The sequence below is a fragment of the Gorilla gorilla genome, chromosome 9 (genome assembly GCF_029281585.2).
Source record: "Gorilla gorilla gorilla isolate KB3781 chromosome 9, NHGRI_mGorGor1-v2.1_pri, whole genome shotgun sequence".
Classification (NCBI taxonomy): Eukaryota; Metazoa; Chordata; class Mammalia; order Primates; family Hominidae; genus Gorilla; species Gorilla gorilla.
The window spans coordinates 39540145-39559920 of record NC_073233.2 but is presented as its reverse complement, the minus strand read 5'-3'; the positions used below and the strand labels follow the sequence as shown (position 1 = coordinate 39559920).

At 42.0% G+C, this 19776-nt stretch overlaps 1 long non-coding RNA gene across 1 annotated transcript; it reads right to left on the bottom strand.

Annotated features, from left to right (window-relative positions):
• Positions 1 to 9833: 9833 nt before the first annotated feature.
• On the bottom strand, positions 9834 to 15126 carry LOC129525564 (uncharacterized). Its single transcript, XR_008669954.2, has 3 exons — positions 15041 to 15126; positions 10948 to 11028; positions 9834 to 9882 (listed from the first exon to the last, which is right to left on the bottom strand). It is a non-coding gene; the product is annotated as an uncharacterized lncRNA (long non-coding RNA).
• Between the last annotated feature and the right edge of the window lie 4650 nt (positions 15127 to 19776).

Here is a 19776-nt window from a genome sequence, read left to right as displayed (position 1 = left end):
AGCCGAGATCTCGCCACTGCACTCCAGCCTGGGCGACAGAGTGAGACTCTGTCTCAAAAAAAAAAAAGAAAACAAACAATTCAATTTTTTTTTAAATAAGCAAAAGAATTGAAAAGACACTTTACCAAGTAATAGAACAGATGGAGAATAAGAACATGAAGGCCGGGCAGGGTGGCTCATTCCTATAATCCTAGCACTTTGGGAGGCTGAGGAGGGTGGATCACTTGAGGTCAGGAATTAGAGACCACCATGGCCAACATGGTGAAACCCCTGACTCTACTAAAAATACAAAAAATTAGCTGAGCGTGGTGGCAGGCATCTGTAATCCTAGCTACTCGGGAGGCTGAGGTAGGAGAATCGCTTGAACCTCGGAGGCAGAGGTTGCAGTGAGCAGAGATGGCGCCATTGCACTGCAGCCTGGACGACAAGAATGAAACTCTGCCTCAAAAAAAAAAGAAGAAAAGAAAAGAAAAGATGCTCAATGTTATTAGTTATTAAAGAAATGCAACTGAGGCTGGGTTCAGTGGCTCACACCTGTAATCCCAGCACTTCAGAAGGCCAAGGCAGAGAGATCACTTGAGCTCAGGAGTTGGAGGACCAGCCTGGGCAACATGGTGAAACCCCATCTGTACCAAAAATACAAAAAAATAGCTGGGCGTGGTGGTAAGTGCCTGTGGTTTCAACTACTTGGGAGGCTGAGGTGGGGGATCATGTGAGCCCAGGAGACAGAGGTTTCAGTGACCCGAGATTGCACCACTGTATTCCAGCTTGGGTGACAGAGTGAGGCCCCATCTCAAAAAAAAAAAAAAAAAAAAAGAAAGAAGAAAAAAATGCAACTTAAAACTATGATGAGATACAACTACACACCGATTAAAATGACTGCATTTTTTTTTTTTAACTGATAAGCTGAAACTCTTACTCATTGCTGCTGGGAATGCAAAATGCTGCTGGGAATGCAAAATACAGTTACTTTGGAAGATGTTTTGGCAGATTTTTAGAATGGAGATATTGTAGGTACCATGGCCACTGCACCCTTTAGGCTTTATATAAATAGCACCAATCTTTGTTGTTACCCCCAAAATGTATATGATTTTGTATTATCTTGGCAGGCAGGGGCTGGGGCTGGGGCTTCATGAGGGAGAGGGAGTAGAGTCATGGCCTTCATCACTAGTACAGCTCTTATGCCTAGGCCAAGGATACAAAATGATGTTTATTGGGGAATATTAACCAGATCAACCCTGTGGAGGAGGAAAGGAAGAATTAGGCAGAGGAAAAAGTTGAATTGTGATGCAATCACAGTAACTCAAGAGAAACTCTGTAGTTGGAATGATCCCTTGGCGTTATCCCAAACTGGGGCAAGGCAACTAGTATTAATACTTGCATTGGCTGCTGCACCCATTGGATGTGGACTGACTGACTCTGGAAAGACTTTGGGTTAAGTATCTCTCTTCAGCCAAGGGCAATTTCTGAAGAGGAACTGAACTTAGTCTGTCATTTGCCAATACTCTCAGTAGCTGAGAAAATGAGTGGTTTGGTCCTAAAAAGGGGAAATCTGAGCAGTACATCCCAAAATACCGTGGCTTAAGTCTTTCTCAACAATCCAAAAATAGATGAGTTCAAGAGAAAGTAGAACAGTGGTTACTGGGGGCTGGTGGGAGGAGTGAGCGGGGAGGTGTTTAATAGGTATAGAGTTTTGGCCGGGTGAGGTGGCTCACGCCTGTAAACCCAGCACTTTGTGAGGCTGAGGCAGGCGGATCACGAGGTCAGGAATTCGAGACCAGCCTGACCAACATGATGAAACCCCATCTCTACTAAAAATACAAAAAATTATCTGGGCGTGGTGGCACGCGCCTGTAATCCCAGCTACTCAGGAGGCTGAGGCAGGAGAATCGCTAGAACCTGGGGGGGCAGAGGTTGCAGTGAGCTAAGATTGCGCCACTGCACTCCAGCCAGGGTGACAGAGTGAGACTCCGTCTCAAAACAAAACAAAAGAAAACAAAAAAATAGTTGTAGAGTTTCAAGTGTCCATTTTGCAAGATGAAAGAATTCAGGCAATGGATGGTGGTGATGGTTGCAATGTACTTAATATCCCTGAACAGTACACTTAAAAATGGTTAAGGTGGTAAATTTCATGTTATGTGTATTTTACCAAAATTGAAAATTGGGGGTGGGGGGAGTAAGTGGTCCAAGTTGTCAGTGTAGTTTAGCTTGTGACAATCAGGAATCCTGATTCCATCTCATGGCTCTGCTATTTTCTAAATCAGTTCTTCTCAAACTTTAACATGAAGATGAATCACATGAGTATCTTGTTAAACTGCAGGCTCTGATTCAGTATGTCTGGAGTGAGTCCTATGATTCCACCTTTCTAACAAGTTCTTAGGTGATGCTGATACTACTCACACGTGGAGCACACAGAATAGCAAGATGGTAGGGTATCGTTTTTTGTCCGAATCTTCCAAGTTGTGTTGCTATCAAGCCTGATTTCTTGTTCAAGAGAATGGGGGAAAAGAGATGAAGAACAAGAAACTTCCTTAAAAAAAATTTTTTTTTAAAAAATTTTTCTTGAGACAGGGTCTCACTCTGTTGCCCAGGCTGGAGTGCAGTGGTACCATCTCAGCTCGCTGCAACCTCTGCCTCCCAGGTCAAGAGATTCTTTGCCTCAGCCTCCCAAGTACCTGGGACTACAGGCATGCACCACCATGCCCGGCTAATTTTTGTATTTTTTTTTTTGGTAGAGATGGCCACATTTGGTAGAGATTCACCACATTGGCCAGGCTGGTCTCAAATTCCTGACCTCGTGATCCGCTCACCTTGGCCTCCCAAAGTGTTGGGACTGCAGGCGTGAGCCATCGCGCCCAGCCAACAATTTCCTTTTAAACAGGCAACTTGGAATCTGCACAAATCACCTGTGTCTCCATTCCATTGGTGAGAATTTAGTCATGGCCACACCAAGCTATAAATCTATCACTGTAGGAGAAGAGAAAACAGATTCTGGAGGACAACTAACAGGATATTATTCTAGGTCTCAGTTTCTTCATCTGTTAAGTCAGGGCCTTTATAGCTCTAATATTCTGGGGTTTTGCGATACCAAATGTCCTGAACTGTATCAACCCGGACTCTGTGCTTACTTATTGTTGCTGTCTTGTAATGTGACATGAAGAAAAAATCATTTTGAGACAAATATTTTTAGGCTGTGCAGTGGTGTTTACAACTAATTGATCACAACCAGTTACAGATTTCTTTGTTTCTATTTCCACTGCTTCCACTTGACTAGCCTTAAAATAAATAAATAAATTTTTTCATTTCTTTTGTTTTTTTGAGATGGAGTCTCACTCTTGTTGCCCAGGCTGGAGTGCAGTGATATGATCTTGGCTCACTGCAACCTCCACCTTCCGGGTTCAAGTGATTCTCCTGCCTCAGCCTCCCAAGTAGCTGGGATTACAGGTGTCTGCTACCATGCCCAGCTAATTTTTGTATTTTTAGTGGAGATGAGGTTTCACCAAGTTGGCCAGGCTGGTCTTAAACTCCTGACCTCAGGTGACTCGCCTGCCTCGGCATCCTAAAGTGCTGGGATTACAGGCGGGAGCCATCATGCCCGGCCTAAATAGATAAATTTAAAAACCAATATTTTAAAAATTTTGTGGATTACTTACTTTCTTCTAATGGAAGTAGATTATTAGATGAACGGAATTTCAGGTGTGAAGATACAAAATTGAAGAAACCAGGAGAGAGCTAAATTACTCTGCAGGAGAAAAAGGAGTGATTTAGGAGTTTGGAAAGAAGATCCCTGGGGCTGGAAACCTGATTGTAACCAGGCAGGCCTAAACAGCCTGCCTGAAAAAAGGGTTATAAGGGAGAGGGGGCAGCTGTTGTCTGGAGATGAATTTACGGGAAGAACAAAACTGTTTAACAGGGACTTTCATTAAATTTTACTGTGTGTTATATGATGTAACTCTCCAGTCCACCTTCTCTACAAAATCTTCCCTCTAGTGCCTTATAGAATGAACTTTCTTTTGATAAATAGAGAAGCACTGAGTCCTACCCTAAGGATAGCACCAGGGAGGAACAAAGGCTGTCACTGTGTTATATAATAGAGTGGGTACATTCATTTATCTTCAACACTTGCATTAAACGTAAAAAAAAAAGGAAACAAACACACACAACAAAAGCCAGGCCGGTTCACTGTTCTGCAAAAGGCTTCCTGGAGTGTGTCTCTGCTGTGATGACTGTATGAGGGCCTCAGCTTTGTCAGCCATGACCCAAGGAACACTTACACAATAATATTTAAGCTTCCTTCAAATTTTGAAGTTCTATGACTCAAAATCAGATGTAAACAAAATTGAAGCACAATGAAATCAACCATAATTTATCAGTTTGATGGTACCAGAAAGGTGTAAATAAGCAGTGAGGAATTGTGACAATGTAAGTTAGCCAAAAAAAAAAAAAAAAAGAACTAAGATATATGGAGAATTAAAGACAAAGTGCCTTTCTTGCTATGTAAATGTATATATACATCAATTCTTCACTTTGTGCCTTGAGTTATAATTTTGCTTTTAAAACAAACCTCATTTGTTTTTGTTTGGTTTTTTTTTTTTTCTGTTTTTTAGATGGAGTTTCTCTTTTTGCCCAGGCTGGAGTGCAATGGCGTGATCTTGGCTCACTGCAACCTCTGCCTCGCGGGTTCAAGTGATTTTCCTGCCTCAGCCTCTCAAGTAGCTGAGATTAAGGTGCACACCACCATGCATGGCTCATTTTGTATTTTTAGTAGCCATGGGGTTTCACCATGTTGATCAGGCTGGTCTTGAACCCCTAACCTCAGGTGATCCACCTGCCTCAGCCTCCCAAAGTGCTGGGATTACAGGTGTGAGCCACCGTGCCCGGCCCAAACCTCATTTTTTTGTGTGTTTTTTTTTCTGCTATTGCAACAGGAAGCATTTTAGGACATGATTAGATATGTGGAATAGGTGACAAATGAACATGGTATAAAATTTAAAAGGCGTTAAAGGCTATACAGTGAAATGTCTCCCTCCACAACCCTTTCCCCAAACCCTGGAGGTAGGCATCCATTTCTCAGTTATCCTTTATTAAATAAAATTTATAGGAGGCCATTGTTTTAGACTGAGCTCTTGCACCAGGCCCCAACAGACCAAACCAAAATGGAGTCATTCATGCTAAGTGCTACATAATCAAGCTAAAACTTTAAGGAAGCAAGGAAATTCCCAAACAGGCCAGTTTTTCCTAAAAACAGGTTGACGTGATAAGGACATGATTTAATCCTTACAGTGAAAGTACCTTGATGTAAACTTATCTTAACCCATCTACTTTTTAAAATTTTTCTGTTTCCTCGTTTCTGCTCAGGCTACCTTACAAAAACTAACTCTTCTGCATGGCCAACAGAGCTCCCTCTGTTTTGGACAGAATGATGCCCAATTCATGAATCACTACTAAAAGCTAATTAGATCTTTAGATTTGTTGAAATTTTCATTTTTTAAAATATTTTTTGAAGAAGTATTCTCTGGATATATAAGTTAAAAAGAATGTTATAATGAGATCCTTTCTGTCTTAGTTTCAGTTATACCCTCAAAAGTTAGGAGAAAAATAGTAGATATCATAAACACTCATATTCCAAAGAGAATGGCTACCTCCCAAACAGGATTTACAAATACAAGAGTAAAAAACTGGCCTTATGAACCTTAGACCAATCTTGAGGGTATAAAAGGCTTCGCACTGAAGTGGCCATAAGAAGGGAATTTTCTTTGGAGTGTGTTATCTCTGTGTGTTTTCCTCATGTTCATGAGGGCCAAGAGGATGGTGTTTTCCCTTATCTTTTTTTTTTTTTTTTGGTGTTTTCCCTTATCTTAAACCAAAAAGAGGCCGGGCACAGTGGCTTATGCCTGTAGTCCCAGCACTTTGGGAGGCCGAGGCAGGTGGATCATCTGAGGTCAGGAGATCAAGACTAGCCTGGGCAACATGATAAAACCCTGTCTCTACTAAAAATACAAAAATTAGCTGGATGTGGTGGCAGACGCCTGTAATCCCAGCTGCTTGGAAGGCTGAGGCAGGAGAATCACTTGAACCCGGGAGGTGGAGTTTGCAGTAAGCTGAGACTCTACCACTGTACTCCAGCCTGGGCAATAGAGCATGACTCTATCTCAAAAACAAAACAAAACAAAACAAGTCTTCAAAAACACCACTTCTGACTGGGTAAAGTGGTTCAGACCTGTAATCCCACCACTCTGGAGACTGAAGTGGGTGGACTGCTCAAGCCCAGGAGTTTGAGACCAGCCTGGACAAGATGGGAAAACTCTGTCTCTGGAAAAAAAAAAAAAAAAAATAGCTGGGCATGGTGGCCGATGCCTGCAGACCCAGCTACTCGGAAGGCTGAAGTGGAAGTATTGCTCCAGCTTGGGTGACAGAGCAAAACCGAACCTATCTCAAAAAACAAACAAACAAACAAAAAACCCAAGCCCAAACCCAAACCACCACTTCCAGGGCTGGGATGGCATCCCCCAGAGTTTGAGGCACATCCGGAAAATCTAAGGTGATATATCGTTCGCAGCATGAAGAGGCAGGGAATGGAGAGAAGCGAGGCTTCTCTGGGAGTGGTCTGCATTAACATGAGGGCCAAGTGAACTCATGGGCAAAAACCAACCTGAAATTGACTTTAAAAGGACCTTGCCCAATTGGGCTGCCTAGAAGGACATGGGATTCCAAAAGAATGTGTGTTTGAGTTGAACCATCAGACATCCAAGTGCTGAGGGATGGAGGTGTAAGTAGACTGCCAGAGAAAAGCATCAACCACATCACAGGAATTGCAACTGGAAGTTTCCAGTGGGAGGGGTCTTTGAGAAAACTGTAGAAGAGAGAAAGAATAAGAACCAGAATCTGCTACTCCTAGAAGGCCCCAACAAGAATTACCTGGTCACCAGTTGAGTAAAGCCTTTCCCGTCCGTTATTTCTTCCTTTTCTTTTCAACCCTGGGGCATCCGAGTTGCTTAGGGGAGAGGAGCAATAGAAGCCCAAAGCCAAGAAACTGAGCTGTAAAAAGCCTCCCAGGCTGCCCCTCTGCCTCGTGCTTAAAGCAAAGCTGAGCTGGAGGAAGCAATGAGCTCTCATTCATACAGGGGCTTGGTGTTTCCATTATTTCACTGGACTGGCCAGTTTAATTACAGTACTGAAACTATTATTGGAAATAAAAGTGCTAGGGGACTTCATATTATCTGAGTGATCAAAAAAGTTGTGAGGCATCCACACAAAATTTCCTTCAAGGTTTAAAGAGGCAGTAAAAGTAAAGAATAATGTTGCTTTATTCATATCCCTAATTTTGAGTGTGACCCATTGCTATGGTCTGAATATTTGTGCCCTCCAAAACTCATGTAGAAATTTAATCCATTTAATCCCTATGTGGCAGTATTGAGAGGTGGACCTTTTTTTTTTTGAAATGGAGTCTCGCTCTGTCGCCCAGGCTCGAGTGCAGTGGCATGATCCCAGCTCACTGCAACCTCCACCTCCCGGGTTCAAGCAATTCTCCTGCCTCAGCCTCCCAAATAGCTGGGACTACAGGCACGTGCCACCACACTCGGCTAATTTTTGTATTTTTAGTAAAGATGGGGTTTCACCATATTGGCCAGGCTGGTCTTGAACTCCTGACCTCATGATCCACCCTCGGCCTCCCAAAGTGCTGGGATTACAGGCAGAAGCAACCACGCCCTGCTGAGAGGTGGACCTTTAAGAGGTGATTGACTCATGAGTTCTCTGCCTTCATGAACGGATTAATCCATTCATGGATTAATAGATTCATGGGTTAATGGATTAATGAGTTATAGGAGTAGCTTTATAAGAAAAGGAAGAGCGACCTGAGCTAGCACTCTCAGCCTCCTCACCACCTGATGCTCTGTGCCACCTCCAGCCTCTGCGGAGTCCCCCCCAGCAAGAAGACCCTCACCAGATTCAGCCCTTCAACCTTGGCCTTCTCAGCCTCCAAACTGTAAGAAATACATTTTGTTTCTTTATAAAATACCCAGTCTCAGGTACTCTGTTAAAAGCAACAGAAAACAGACTAACATATCCACTTAAGAACACTGTTCTGGAATATGTGCATGCCATACATAGTGTTTTACACATTCCTTTTTTAATCATGAGATAGCTGGATGGCTGTCCCACATGAGTATATATAAATTTACTGCATTCTTGTAAACAGCTGCACTGTAGACCATTTTAAGAATGTACAATAGTTTATTTTAACTGTTCCTTTTTAGCATATTGGTAAGTCTTGATCTGTACAAATAAATGTATTAGAAAGCTTAAAACAAACATTTGAATGCTTCCATTATACTTAGACACATTTTCTAAGTTTCCCTTTATTTTATGTGAAAAATATTCCCATTTTAGAGGAATTTTGTATAAAAAGAAAAAAAAAGACTCTCATTGCTAAGTTTCAAAGTAATCCATATCACACTTAATTATCTACTGCGTGATTGTCATTTGTGATTGAAAGCTGAAACTAAAAGAAATCAATATTAAGCAAAACAGGGCGGCACAGTGGCTCATGTCTGTAATCCCAGCACTTTGGGAAGCTGAGGCGGGTGAATCACCGGAGCTCAGGGGTTAGAGACCAGCCTAGGCAACGTGGCGAAACCTTGTCTCTGAAAAACATACAAAAATTAGCCAGACATAGTGGCAGGCGTCTGTGATCCTAGATACTCAGGAGGCTGAGGTAAGAGAATCGCTGGAGCTCAGGAGGCAGAGGTTGCAGTGAGCCGAGATCGCGCCGCTGCACTCCAGCCTGGGCAACAGAGTGAGACTCTGTCTCAAAAAAAATTAAGCAAAGCAATTAAACTAAATTCATTCTGGAACTCAGCCTGGCTATGTGAAAATATTTTTCACTTGTCCCAAATGATTAATATTTTAATACTATCTAGCAGTTACTTATTTTTAAATTCACTTTTTGAGCCTGGGTATGGTGGTTCACACCTATAATCCCAGTACTTTGGGAGGCCAAGGTAGGAGGATCACTTAAGCTCAAGAGTTTGAGACCAGCCTGGGCAACATAGTGAGACCTTGTCTCTACAGAAAATTTCAAAAATTAGCTGGGCATGGTAGCGCACTTCTGTAGTCCCAGCTACTCAGGAGGCTGAGGCAGGAGGATGGCTAGGTTGAGGCTGCAGTGAGCCATGATTGTGCCACTGCACCCCAACCTGGGCATCAGAATGAGACCCTGTCTCAAAACATTTTTTTAAAATAAAATTCACTTTTTGGTTCTTTCTCTTCTGGTCCCAGGAGCTTCTGGAGCCACAGGTTATGATGTAGACATGGCCAAGTCCAAGAGCCACACCACACACAACCAGTCCCAAAAATGGTACAGAAATGACATCAAGAAACTGTGATAACAAAGATACAAACCTCTTAATGGGGTAGACCCCAAGTTCCTGAGGAACATGTGCTTTGCCAAGAAGCACAACAAGAAGGGCGTGAATAAGAAGCGGGCCAACAGTACCAATGCCATGTGTCTGTATGCCAAGTCTATCAAAGTCCTCAAAAAGGCCAAGGAGGTTAAGTCCCAAATCCCAAAGCACATCATCCAGAAGCTCAATTGACTTGCCTACATTGCCTACCCCAAGCTCGGGAAGCGTGCTCCTGCCTGCATTGCCAAGGGTCTTACCTCTGCCCACCCAAGACCAAGGCCAAGTCTCAAATCAAGGCCCTGCAGCCCCAGCTTTGGCTGCAGCTCCAGCTGCATTTCCAGCTCTAGCTCAGGCCCCTGTGAAGACTCCAGAGAGGAGGCCTCTGTCTGCCAGTGTGAGGACAGAAGGACTGGTGTGACCTGCTGGGCTGCCATCTGCATGGGGTTGGTGTCCTCTTGTGCTATTTGTACAAATCAACCTAAGGCAGGAAAAAAAATCACTTTTTATCTAACAAACACTTTTGTGCTTATGATGTGTCAGACACTGTTCCAAGAGCATTACTAATGTTAACTCATTTAATCCTCATAACAACCCAAGGAAGTTGAGTACTGTCATTATCCCCAACTTATGAAGCAGCAGGTGAAGAAATTGAGGCCTAGAGAGTTAAGCAACTTGGCCAAGTTCAGCTAGCTAGAAAGTGACAGAGCAAGGGTTTGAACACAAAAAGTCCGGCTTCAAATTTCATGATCATACTCACTGTGCCATATTGTCCCCTTGTAGGCTGTATATATATAAATATATACATATATATCACTGCAAGGAAATATATATCACTGCAATGATGAAGACTTATGGAATGTTTTCTTAAAGCAGAACTAGTCATCAAAGCCATAGTCTTCAGCACCATCATTATTAACAGCAAAACGTGGGCCGGGCATTGTGGCTCACGCCTGTAATCCCAGCACTTGGGAGGCTGAGGCGGGCAGATCACGAGGTCAGGAGATCGAGACCATCCTGGCTAACGTGGTGAAACCCCATCTCTACTCAAAATACAAAACGAAATTAGCCGGGCATGGTGGCGGGCGCCTGTAGTTCCAGCTACTTGGGAGGCTGAGGCAGGAGAATGGCATGAACCTGGGAGGTGGAGCTTACGGTGAGCCAGGATTGCGCTACTGCACTCCAGCCTGGGCGACAGAGGGAGACTCCGTCTCAACAACAACAACAAACAAACAGTCACACAAAAAAATGTGATGATGTGTGCACACAATATACAGTGGACACCATTCTGGCATTGTCGATAAGAGAAATAAAAGAAGCCCTGCTCCTAATTTTCCTACCGGGTCAAAGGAAATTGCCAGAGGCAGCATTCTATGGTGTTACCAGGTCAGTTCCAAAAAAAAAAAAAAAAGAGGCCTAAATAATTAAATCCAGGGGAAAACTAAGAGAAAGCCAAGATGTAAATTCAACCAGCTTGGAACTGAAGGAGTGCTAATAAGTGAGATGGTTAGAAACAGGTTAAAGGAAAGGGATGTTGAATTCTTACCTGGGTGAGAGTTTAGGTGATGGCCACAGATTGTTACCAGTGGTCTCCGGTGCGGGTGTGGAGAGAAAAGTTAAAAGAACCCTGTGGAGAGAGTGCCATGCTTGCCCACCTAATACTGGGGAAATCCAAGGCTTGAACATACTACTTCTGAATCCAGGTAGTACTCTTTTAGTAGCACACACTAGAAATGTATACACAGGATTGGCTGACCTTGATAAACTTTCAATGAGAGGGGTCAGAAACGGGAAACTCTGATGCTTACAGAGGCCAGATGGTGGCTGTAAATGTGTGTGGCAGGTCTGGGTAGCTAAGTGCAGAGTACCAACCTCCTTCTGACACTATTCAACAGCAGCCTGGGATTTTATCATTTAATTATTTCATGCCACAATCATTGTGTATGCAGTAAGCAGCCACTCTAGGGAAAGGGGTACTAGCTAAAAAGACACATTCTTGAAAAAAAAAGACAACTAAACATAGCGATTTTATTCTTTGCAGATTCTAAGGGGAAGTCAGGCACGTGACGGTGGATGAGTCTCCCACAAAGGATATGTGCATGATAATGGCAGAGACAGCTGGATTACAGGTTCGTCTTAATGCTCTGTACCCTCAGTGTGTAAACAGTGTTCATACTTATTTTCAGAGATAGAAAGGAAGGGGGATGCTAAGGAAACTAGGTCAGATCATAACCAGTCTTGGGTGGGATGAGGTGGGGGAGGAACCCCAGGAAACAGAGCTGGTGGTGACAGCTGCGAGGAGTGGAAGAATGAGTGCTGAATCCTTTGGGAGCTGGCTGAAAGCAAGAAAGAGACGCTGAGGGAGGTTAGAATAGAGGAATAGAGCTGGGACTTCTTAACAGCCTTCCCCATGGGGTTCTGGGATGGCACCCAATGATAACATTTTAAAGCAATTAAATTGGAGAAATGATGAAATTGTACCTGATTGAATAAAAGTAGTTATATAAAAGTCACAATATTGTAGCTGGTATAAATGTTTAGGTCATTTAGTTTAATTTGCCCAAATTGACTCTCCACAGACAGCCACATTTTGCATAAAATCATCTTCCACTTTTGAGGGTACATTTGCAACCAAGTAAGAAATTTCAACTAGAATAGCTCAACTATTATTTTCTCTACTTAAGAGGCAGTTTGTCCTAAATGTATTTTCTTCCTCTGCTACATATCTAAAATTTTTGCTTTCATCTTAATCATGCCCACAATAAGCTTCTAAAAATAAAGCAATAAAAAGTCTTAGGGAGGAAAAGACAGAAGGTTATAAAAATTGTTAGCTTTATAAATAAACAAACGAGACTAGTAACAGAAAAAGTTTAGAATTTTACATTTCAATACTTTAAACCTATTTTACAGGGTTTTATTTGCTTCATGAATTCTACTATAAACTCTAGGAAAATAAGAATATATGCCCACCAAAGTTATTTTACTTCGTATCTCACCATTTGGAAACAAAAGTTTTGTTATTTTTAAAGGCAGCCAAGAAAGAACTTTAGATAATGAATGATATCAGAATCAGTTCTTTTATTTTGGAAACATATTGATTTAATCTATCATATATCTAACAAATTCAAAGAAATGATAGTGACATAATATCAGGTAAAAATTTCTAGTAGGAAAGAAAATCTTTGTATTTTTCATCAGCAAAAAAAATACAGAGGACCTCTAATAGTTAATTACATATAAGTAGATTTGCCTAATAAGTCCTCAGTTTCTGAGTTATCTGGAAGGTTTTATACAAATTCCTTAGGTCTTGGGAGCCCGAGGCCGGAGGATCACTGGAGGTCAGGAAATCGTGACCAGCCTGGCCAATATGGTGAAATCCCGTATCTACGAAAAATACAAAAATTAGCTGGGCATGGTGGCAGGCGCCTGTAATCCCAGCTACTCAGGAGGCTGAGGCAGGAGAATTGCTTGAACCCAGGAGGTGGAGGTTGCAGTGAGTCGAGATTGAGCCACTGCACTCCAGCCTGGGTGACAGAGCGAGACTTCATCTCAAAAAAAAAAAAAAAAAAAAAAAAAAATTCCTTAGGTCACTCCAAAGCACAGTAAGATTTATTAAGTAATTCTAATTTTCTAAACAGAAGTTAAATACATTGTAATGTGTTACCAAATTATGTAATATATATGGAGCTGGCTTAAAAAAATGTTTCTGGCCAGGTGCAGTAGCTCACGCCTATAATCCCAACACTTTAGGGGGCTGAGACCAGTGGATCACTTAAGTTCAGGAGTTCAAGACCACCCTGGCCAACATGGTGAAACCCCATCTCTACTAAAAATACAAAAATTAGCTGGACGTGATGGCACATGCCTGTAATCCCAGCTACAGGGGAGGCTGAGGCAGGAGAATCACTTGAATTGGGGAAGTGAAGGTTGGAGTGAGCCGAGATTGTGCTACTGCACTCCAGACTGGGCAACAGAGCGAGACCTCATCTAAAAAAATATATAAAATAAAATAATGTTTCTATTGAAAGGGTTCACATAATGTTGGTTATCAAAAGCCCCTCTAACTATGATTAAAAATAAAATTTAAAAGATGGCTGTGAAAATAGGTAATTTGGTAATTTCCTTTTGAAATTAATTTAAACAATATGTTTTTAGATACTTAGCAAATGATTTGTTTATTACAAATAGATTATGTTCAAAATAAGCATATTGTATTAAAATATAAATATTCCTCAAAAAACTTTTTTTTCTTGGATAAATTTAAAAGATTGCAGAATGTGGCAGGTGGGTGTTACATGTAGTCTTACAGCCTAAGCAAAGCAAACTTAGGAACAGATTTTAAAAAATAGATTAAGTGTTTTCTAAGCTACTGCTTGCCTACACTAGCCAGCTGAAGGCTTTAAATAATTTAATCCCTACAACAACTGCCAGCTCCAACTGGAAGCCTTAAACAAGGACTGGATTCACCGAGGACTCCAACAGGTGCAGTCTAATAGTGATTCCCTAAATCTGCTACTGTTCTATGTTTGTACATGTGTAGGACCCTATATTCTTAACTTCAACAGAGCACTAATCAAATTAATTCAAGTGCTTTTTGTTTTGTCTCATCTTCCACTATCATATTATTTAAGGCATTCTTCTATTTTTCTCTGGAGGAATACTTAGTGCAATGTGTAGCATATGAGGTTGTTTTCAACATTCCTTTTCTAAGCAAGAGCCCTCTTATTACAGTTTTAGTTTTGGAAAGCAAATTAACTAATAAATTACTTTCTTCCTGTTAATACTGCTTTTTCTATCAACTAACATTCACATATTAGCACTTATAGAGAACTATTGGAGTTGCTTGGAAGATTTTCTTTTTCCTTTTACTCATTTGTAAGATACATAAAAATGTACTTGTCACTGATGTATTCAAATATATTTAAAGAGAAAATCACACATATTTAACATTTACATAATTAAACTGAGATAAGTTTTCTTATTAAATTAAATTGGAAAACCAAACAAGAAAAGACCACTCTCATGCCCTTAGGAGTAAATACATGATGATATTATAATAAGGCCTTTGGTAGACAAGCAGTCAAAAGAAGTTTAAAAGCCAACAGCTGGCCGGGTACGGTGGGTCATGCCTGTAATCTCAGCACTTTGGGAGGTTGAGGTGGGCAGATCACTTGAGGCCAGGAGTTTGAGACCAGCATGGGCAACATAGCGAAACCCCATCTCTACTAAACATACAAAAATTACCTGGGCATGGTGGTACGCACCAGTAATCCCAGCCACTTGGGGAGCTGAGGCAGGAGAATCTCTTGAACCTAGGAGGTGGAGGCTACAGTGAGCCCAGATCATGCCACTGCACTCCAGTCTGGGCGACAGAGTGAGACTCCATCTCAAAAAAAAAAAAAAAAAAAAAAGCAATAGCTGCCTGGAAGTCCACATTCAAGCTGGCCCCTTACCTTATATCATATACAAAAAATAGCTTAAAAATGGATTAAAGACCTAACATAAGTTCTAAAAGTATAAAACTCCTAGAAGAAAACAGGGGAAGATCTTCAGGACACTGGATTTGGCAATGATTTCTTAGATATGACACCAAAAGCACAAGCATCAGAAGGAAGAATATAACTTGAACAGTGGCTCACATGTGCAATCCCAACACTTTGGCAGGCTGAGGTGGTAGGATCGCTTGAGGTTGGGACCTTGAGACCAGCCCGGGCAACATAGTGAGACCACATCTCTACCAAGAAAAAAAAAGCACAAATAGACAAATGGTATTATATCAAACTTAAAAACTCCTATGCATCAAAGGATACAATTAACAGAATTTTTAAAAGCCTACAAAAAGGGAGAAAATGTTAACAAATCATATATCAAAGAAGTTAATATACAGAATATATTTAAGAAAAAAACTCCTACCACTCAACAACAAAACACAATTTAAAAATGGACAAAAAACTTGAATAGACATTTCTCAAAAAAGAAATATATACAAATAGGCCGGGTATGGTTGGTTATGCCTGTAATCCCAGCACCTTGGGAGGCCAAGGTGGGCAGATCCCCTGAGGTCAGGAGATCGAGACCATCCTGGCCAACATGATGAAAACTTGTCTCTACTAAAAATACGAAAATTAGCTGAGGGTGGTGGAGGGTGCCTGTAATCCTAGCTACTGGGAAGGCTGAGGCAGGAGAATCGCTTGAACTCGGGAAGCAGAGGTTGCAGTGAGCTGAGATCATGCCACTGCAGTCCAGCCTGGGTGAGACAGCAAGACTCCGTCTCAAAAAAAAAAAAAGTATATATATATAAAAAAAGTATACATATATAAAAAAGTATACACACACACACACATACACACACACACACACACAAATGCCCAAGAAGCATATGAAAAGATGCTCAACATTGCTAATCATTGGGAAATGCAAATCAAAACTACATTGAGGTATCACCCTATACAGATTAGAATGACTGCTATCTAAAGAACAGAAAATAACAAGTGTTGGCAAGGATTTGAAAGAATTGGGATTCTTTGTACTGTTGGTGGGAATGTAAAATTGTGCAGCCATTATGAGAAATAGTATTAAGATTCCTCACAAAATTAAAAATAGACGTCATATGATCCAGCGGTCTCACTTCTGAATATACATCCAAAATAACTGAAAGCAGAGTCTTTTATTTATTTATGTATTTATTTTAGAGACAAGCTCTCACTCCATTGCCCAGGCTGGAGTGCAGTGGTGCAATCACGGCTCACTACAGCCTTGACCTCCCCAGGATCAGCTCCTGAGTTTGTAGTGACTGGTTTTGCCATGTTGCCCAGGTTGGTCTCAAACTCCTGGGCTCAAGTTATCCACGTGTCTCAGCCTCCTAAAGTGCTGGGATTACAGGAGTGAGCCACTGTGCCTCGTCTCTGAAAGCAGTCTTGAAGAGATATTTGCACACCCATATTCATCCTGGTATTGTTCACAGTAGCCGAGAGGTAGAAGTAACACGAGTGTCCATTGACAGATGAACGGAAAAAGAAAATGTGATACACACATAGAATGGAATATCTGTGAAGGATCACACATTGTGCTATGTAAAAAAAAAAAAGATGAGGAACCAGTTCTAGGATCAACTAGAAATCCTGTCACGTGCTGCAACATGGATGAACCTCAAGGATATAATGCTAAGTGAAATATGCCTAATAGTAATTCCCTAAGTCTGCTACTGATCTGCTTGTGCATGTGTCAAACATTATATTCTTAAATTCAACAGGACACTTATTAAATTAATCCAAGTGCCTCTTGTTTTGTCCCATCTCCCATGGTCATGTTACTTAAGACACTCCCTTTATGATTCCACTCACATGAAGTATCTCAAGTAGTCAAAACCATAGAAATAGAAAAGTAGAAGTCTCCTTTAATCTAGAAAAGTTGCCCTTTAATCTAGAAAAGTTGCCCCCTTTTTTTTGTTTGTTTTTGTTTTCCATAACTGATATTTTTTTAAAGAGTCAGGACAATTGTTTTGCCAAGCTGATCAATCCTGGGATCTCTAATGGTTTCCTCATTGTTATATCTAGATAAGATATTTTTGCAGTATACTACATTGTTGATTTGTGCCCTTTTCATATCAGGGAGTGTTCTGTAAGGGGTTAACTCAGGAGGCTTGGACTGTTCAAACATCCCCAAGAAAGGACTGGACCTTGACCTGCTGCTGGAAGGTAACCTCTGAGCAATTATCCTGCCTGATAAGAGTGTTTCTATATGCCTTAGGCCCTGGGCCAAATTATTTGTTTGATCAGTTAGTTTGCACTAACGATCTGACTTACGGTGAACACCTGTTTTTCTATGCCTGGGGTCCTAGCCCATGCTGTATCAGTTTGACCTCTCGAGGTCTGGAGACTGGACAGCTAAAGTCAGCCACATGGACAACACATGCTTATGTGATTGACCACCATGAAAATCCTGAGGACCAAGGGGCTTGGGTCTGCTTCTTTGGACAGCAGTCTTCACACCTGTTGTCACACATAGTTGCTGAGAGAATTAAGTACAGTCTGTGTGGCCCCACTGGGAGAGGACAACTGGAAGCTTGCCCCTGATTTCTCCTATACTTAACCTCATGCACCTTTTCACTTTGCTGATTTAAATCTGTGCCCTTTCTTTGTAAGATACTGTAGCTGTGAGCAGAACAGGTTTTTTTGAGTTTTCTGAGTACTTCTAGTGAATCATCAAACCTGAGGTTGATCTTAGGGATCCCCAACACAAGGGGCACAGCATGTCGGTTTGCTTCATTAACTTTGTTCAGGCCGGTGCAGTGGCTCATTCCAGTAATCCCAGCACTTTGGGAGGCTGAGGTGGGCGGATCACTTGAGGCCAGGAGTTCTAGACCAGCCTGGCCAACATGGCAAAACCCTGTCTCTACCAAAAATACAAAGATTAGCCAGGCCTGGTGGTGCACGCCTGTGATCCCAGCTACTTGGGCGACTGAGGCAGGAGAATGGCTTGAATCGAGGAGGCGGAGGTTGCAGTGAGCGGAGATCATGCCACTGCACTCCAGCCTGAGCAACAGAGCGAGACTCTGTCTTAAAAACTACAACAACAAAAGCCAAAAAACAAACTTTGTACATTTAGCTAAGGTCCTCCTGGATTTCTCTGACATAAAGATGTTTTTCCTTTGTAATTAAGAAATATTCTGTGGAGTGATACTTGGAAACTATGAGTATCCTGTTCCCCAACAGTATTTCACATAATAGTTTTAGTATTTATTGATGATTATTGTATGGATCATTGATTACTTTGGAGGCTATAAAAAGGTGGTCTTCTATGATTTCAGTTGAAAGCCGGTTTTTTTTTTTTTTTTTTTTTTTTTGAGACGGAGTCTTGCTCTGTCCCCCAGGCTGGAGTGCAGTGGCACGATCTCAGCTCACTGCAAGCTCCGCCTCTCGGGTTCACGCCATTCTCCTCCCTCAGCCTCCTGAATAGCTGAGACTACAGGAGTGTGCCACCACGCCCAGCTAATTTCTGTAGTTTTTTTTTGTTGTCGTTGTTGTTGTTTTGAGACGGAGTCTCGCTCTGTCCCCCAGGCTGGAGTGCAGTGGCGTGATCTCAGCTCACTGCAAGCTCCGCCTCCCAGGTTCACGCCATTCTCCTGCCTCAGCCTCCCGAGTAGCTGGGACTACAGGCGCCCACCACCACACCCGGCTAATTACAGGTGTGAGCCACTGCACCTGGCCTAAAAGTCCTTTATGTAAGTGTTGGAGACATGTGTCCTGAATGTGGCAGTTGCAACTCAGTGTTGGGCAGAGACCTCCATGTGAGTCCACATGGGTGTGGTGGGAGCTGGAATGTCTGGGACTCCTACAACTAGAACAGGTTATTTACCTAAGCATGAACTGGAGATGTCTGTGCTGGTGATGGAGACTAGGATGTACATTTCAAACTCTGCCTGTGCAGAAGATGCAATTTCACACTGACTCCCACAGAATATAATTTTCATTTCTGTTCCTCATTTACCCAGAAGGCAGAGACACAGCCCAGGGCTCAATTCCAGGGACTTGGCTGGGCATGGTGGTTCACGCCTGTAATCCCAGTATTTTGGGTGGCCGAGGCAGGCAGATCATGAGGTCAAGAGTTAGAGAGCAGCCTGGCCAACATGGTGAAACCCTGTCTCTACTAAAAATACAAAAATTAGCCAGGCATGGTGGCATGTGCTTGTAGTCCCAGCTACTCGGGAGGCTGAGGCAGGAGGATCGCTTGAACCCAGGAGGTGGAGGTTGCAGTGAACAACGATTGTGCCACTGCACTCCAGCGTGGGTGACAGACAGACTCCATCTCAAAAAAAAAAAAAAAAAAAAGAAAGAAAGAAAAAGAAAAATACAGAGCTTTTAATCAATGCTTGTTTTCTATTTCTGAATGTTTTGTGTCAAGAGTGTCTAATGAGGCTTGTAAAATATGTACTCTTTAGAAGATACATGAATTTTGCTTTTACTAATGAAAAGCTAATTTTGCAATATTTGTAGGGACATTTTATAAGAACGTTTATTCTTTCACATGAACATTAAAAAACAGCAAAACTGGATTTTCAAATTTCAAAAGCCACATTAACACCACTAATACTTTTTAACATGAAGGTTTTTTTTTGGGGGGGGGGGGTTGAGATGGAGTTTTGCTCTTGTTGCCCAGGCTGGAGTGCAATGGTGCAATCTCAGCTCACCGCAACCTCCACCTCCCAGGTTCAAGCAATTCTCCTGCCTCAAGCTCCAAAGTAGCTGGGACTATAGGTGCGCGCCACCACGCCCAGCTAATTTTGTATTTTTAGTAGAGACGGGGTTTCTCCATGTTGGTCAGGCTGGTCTCGAACTCCCAACCTTAGGTGATCCACCCACCTCGGCCTCCCAAA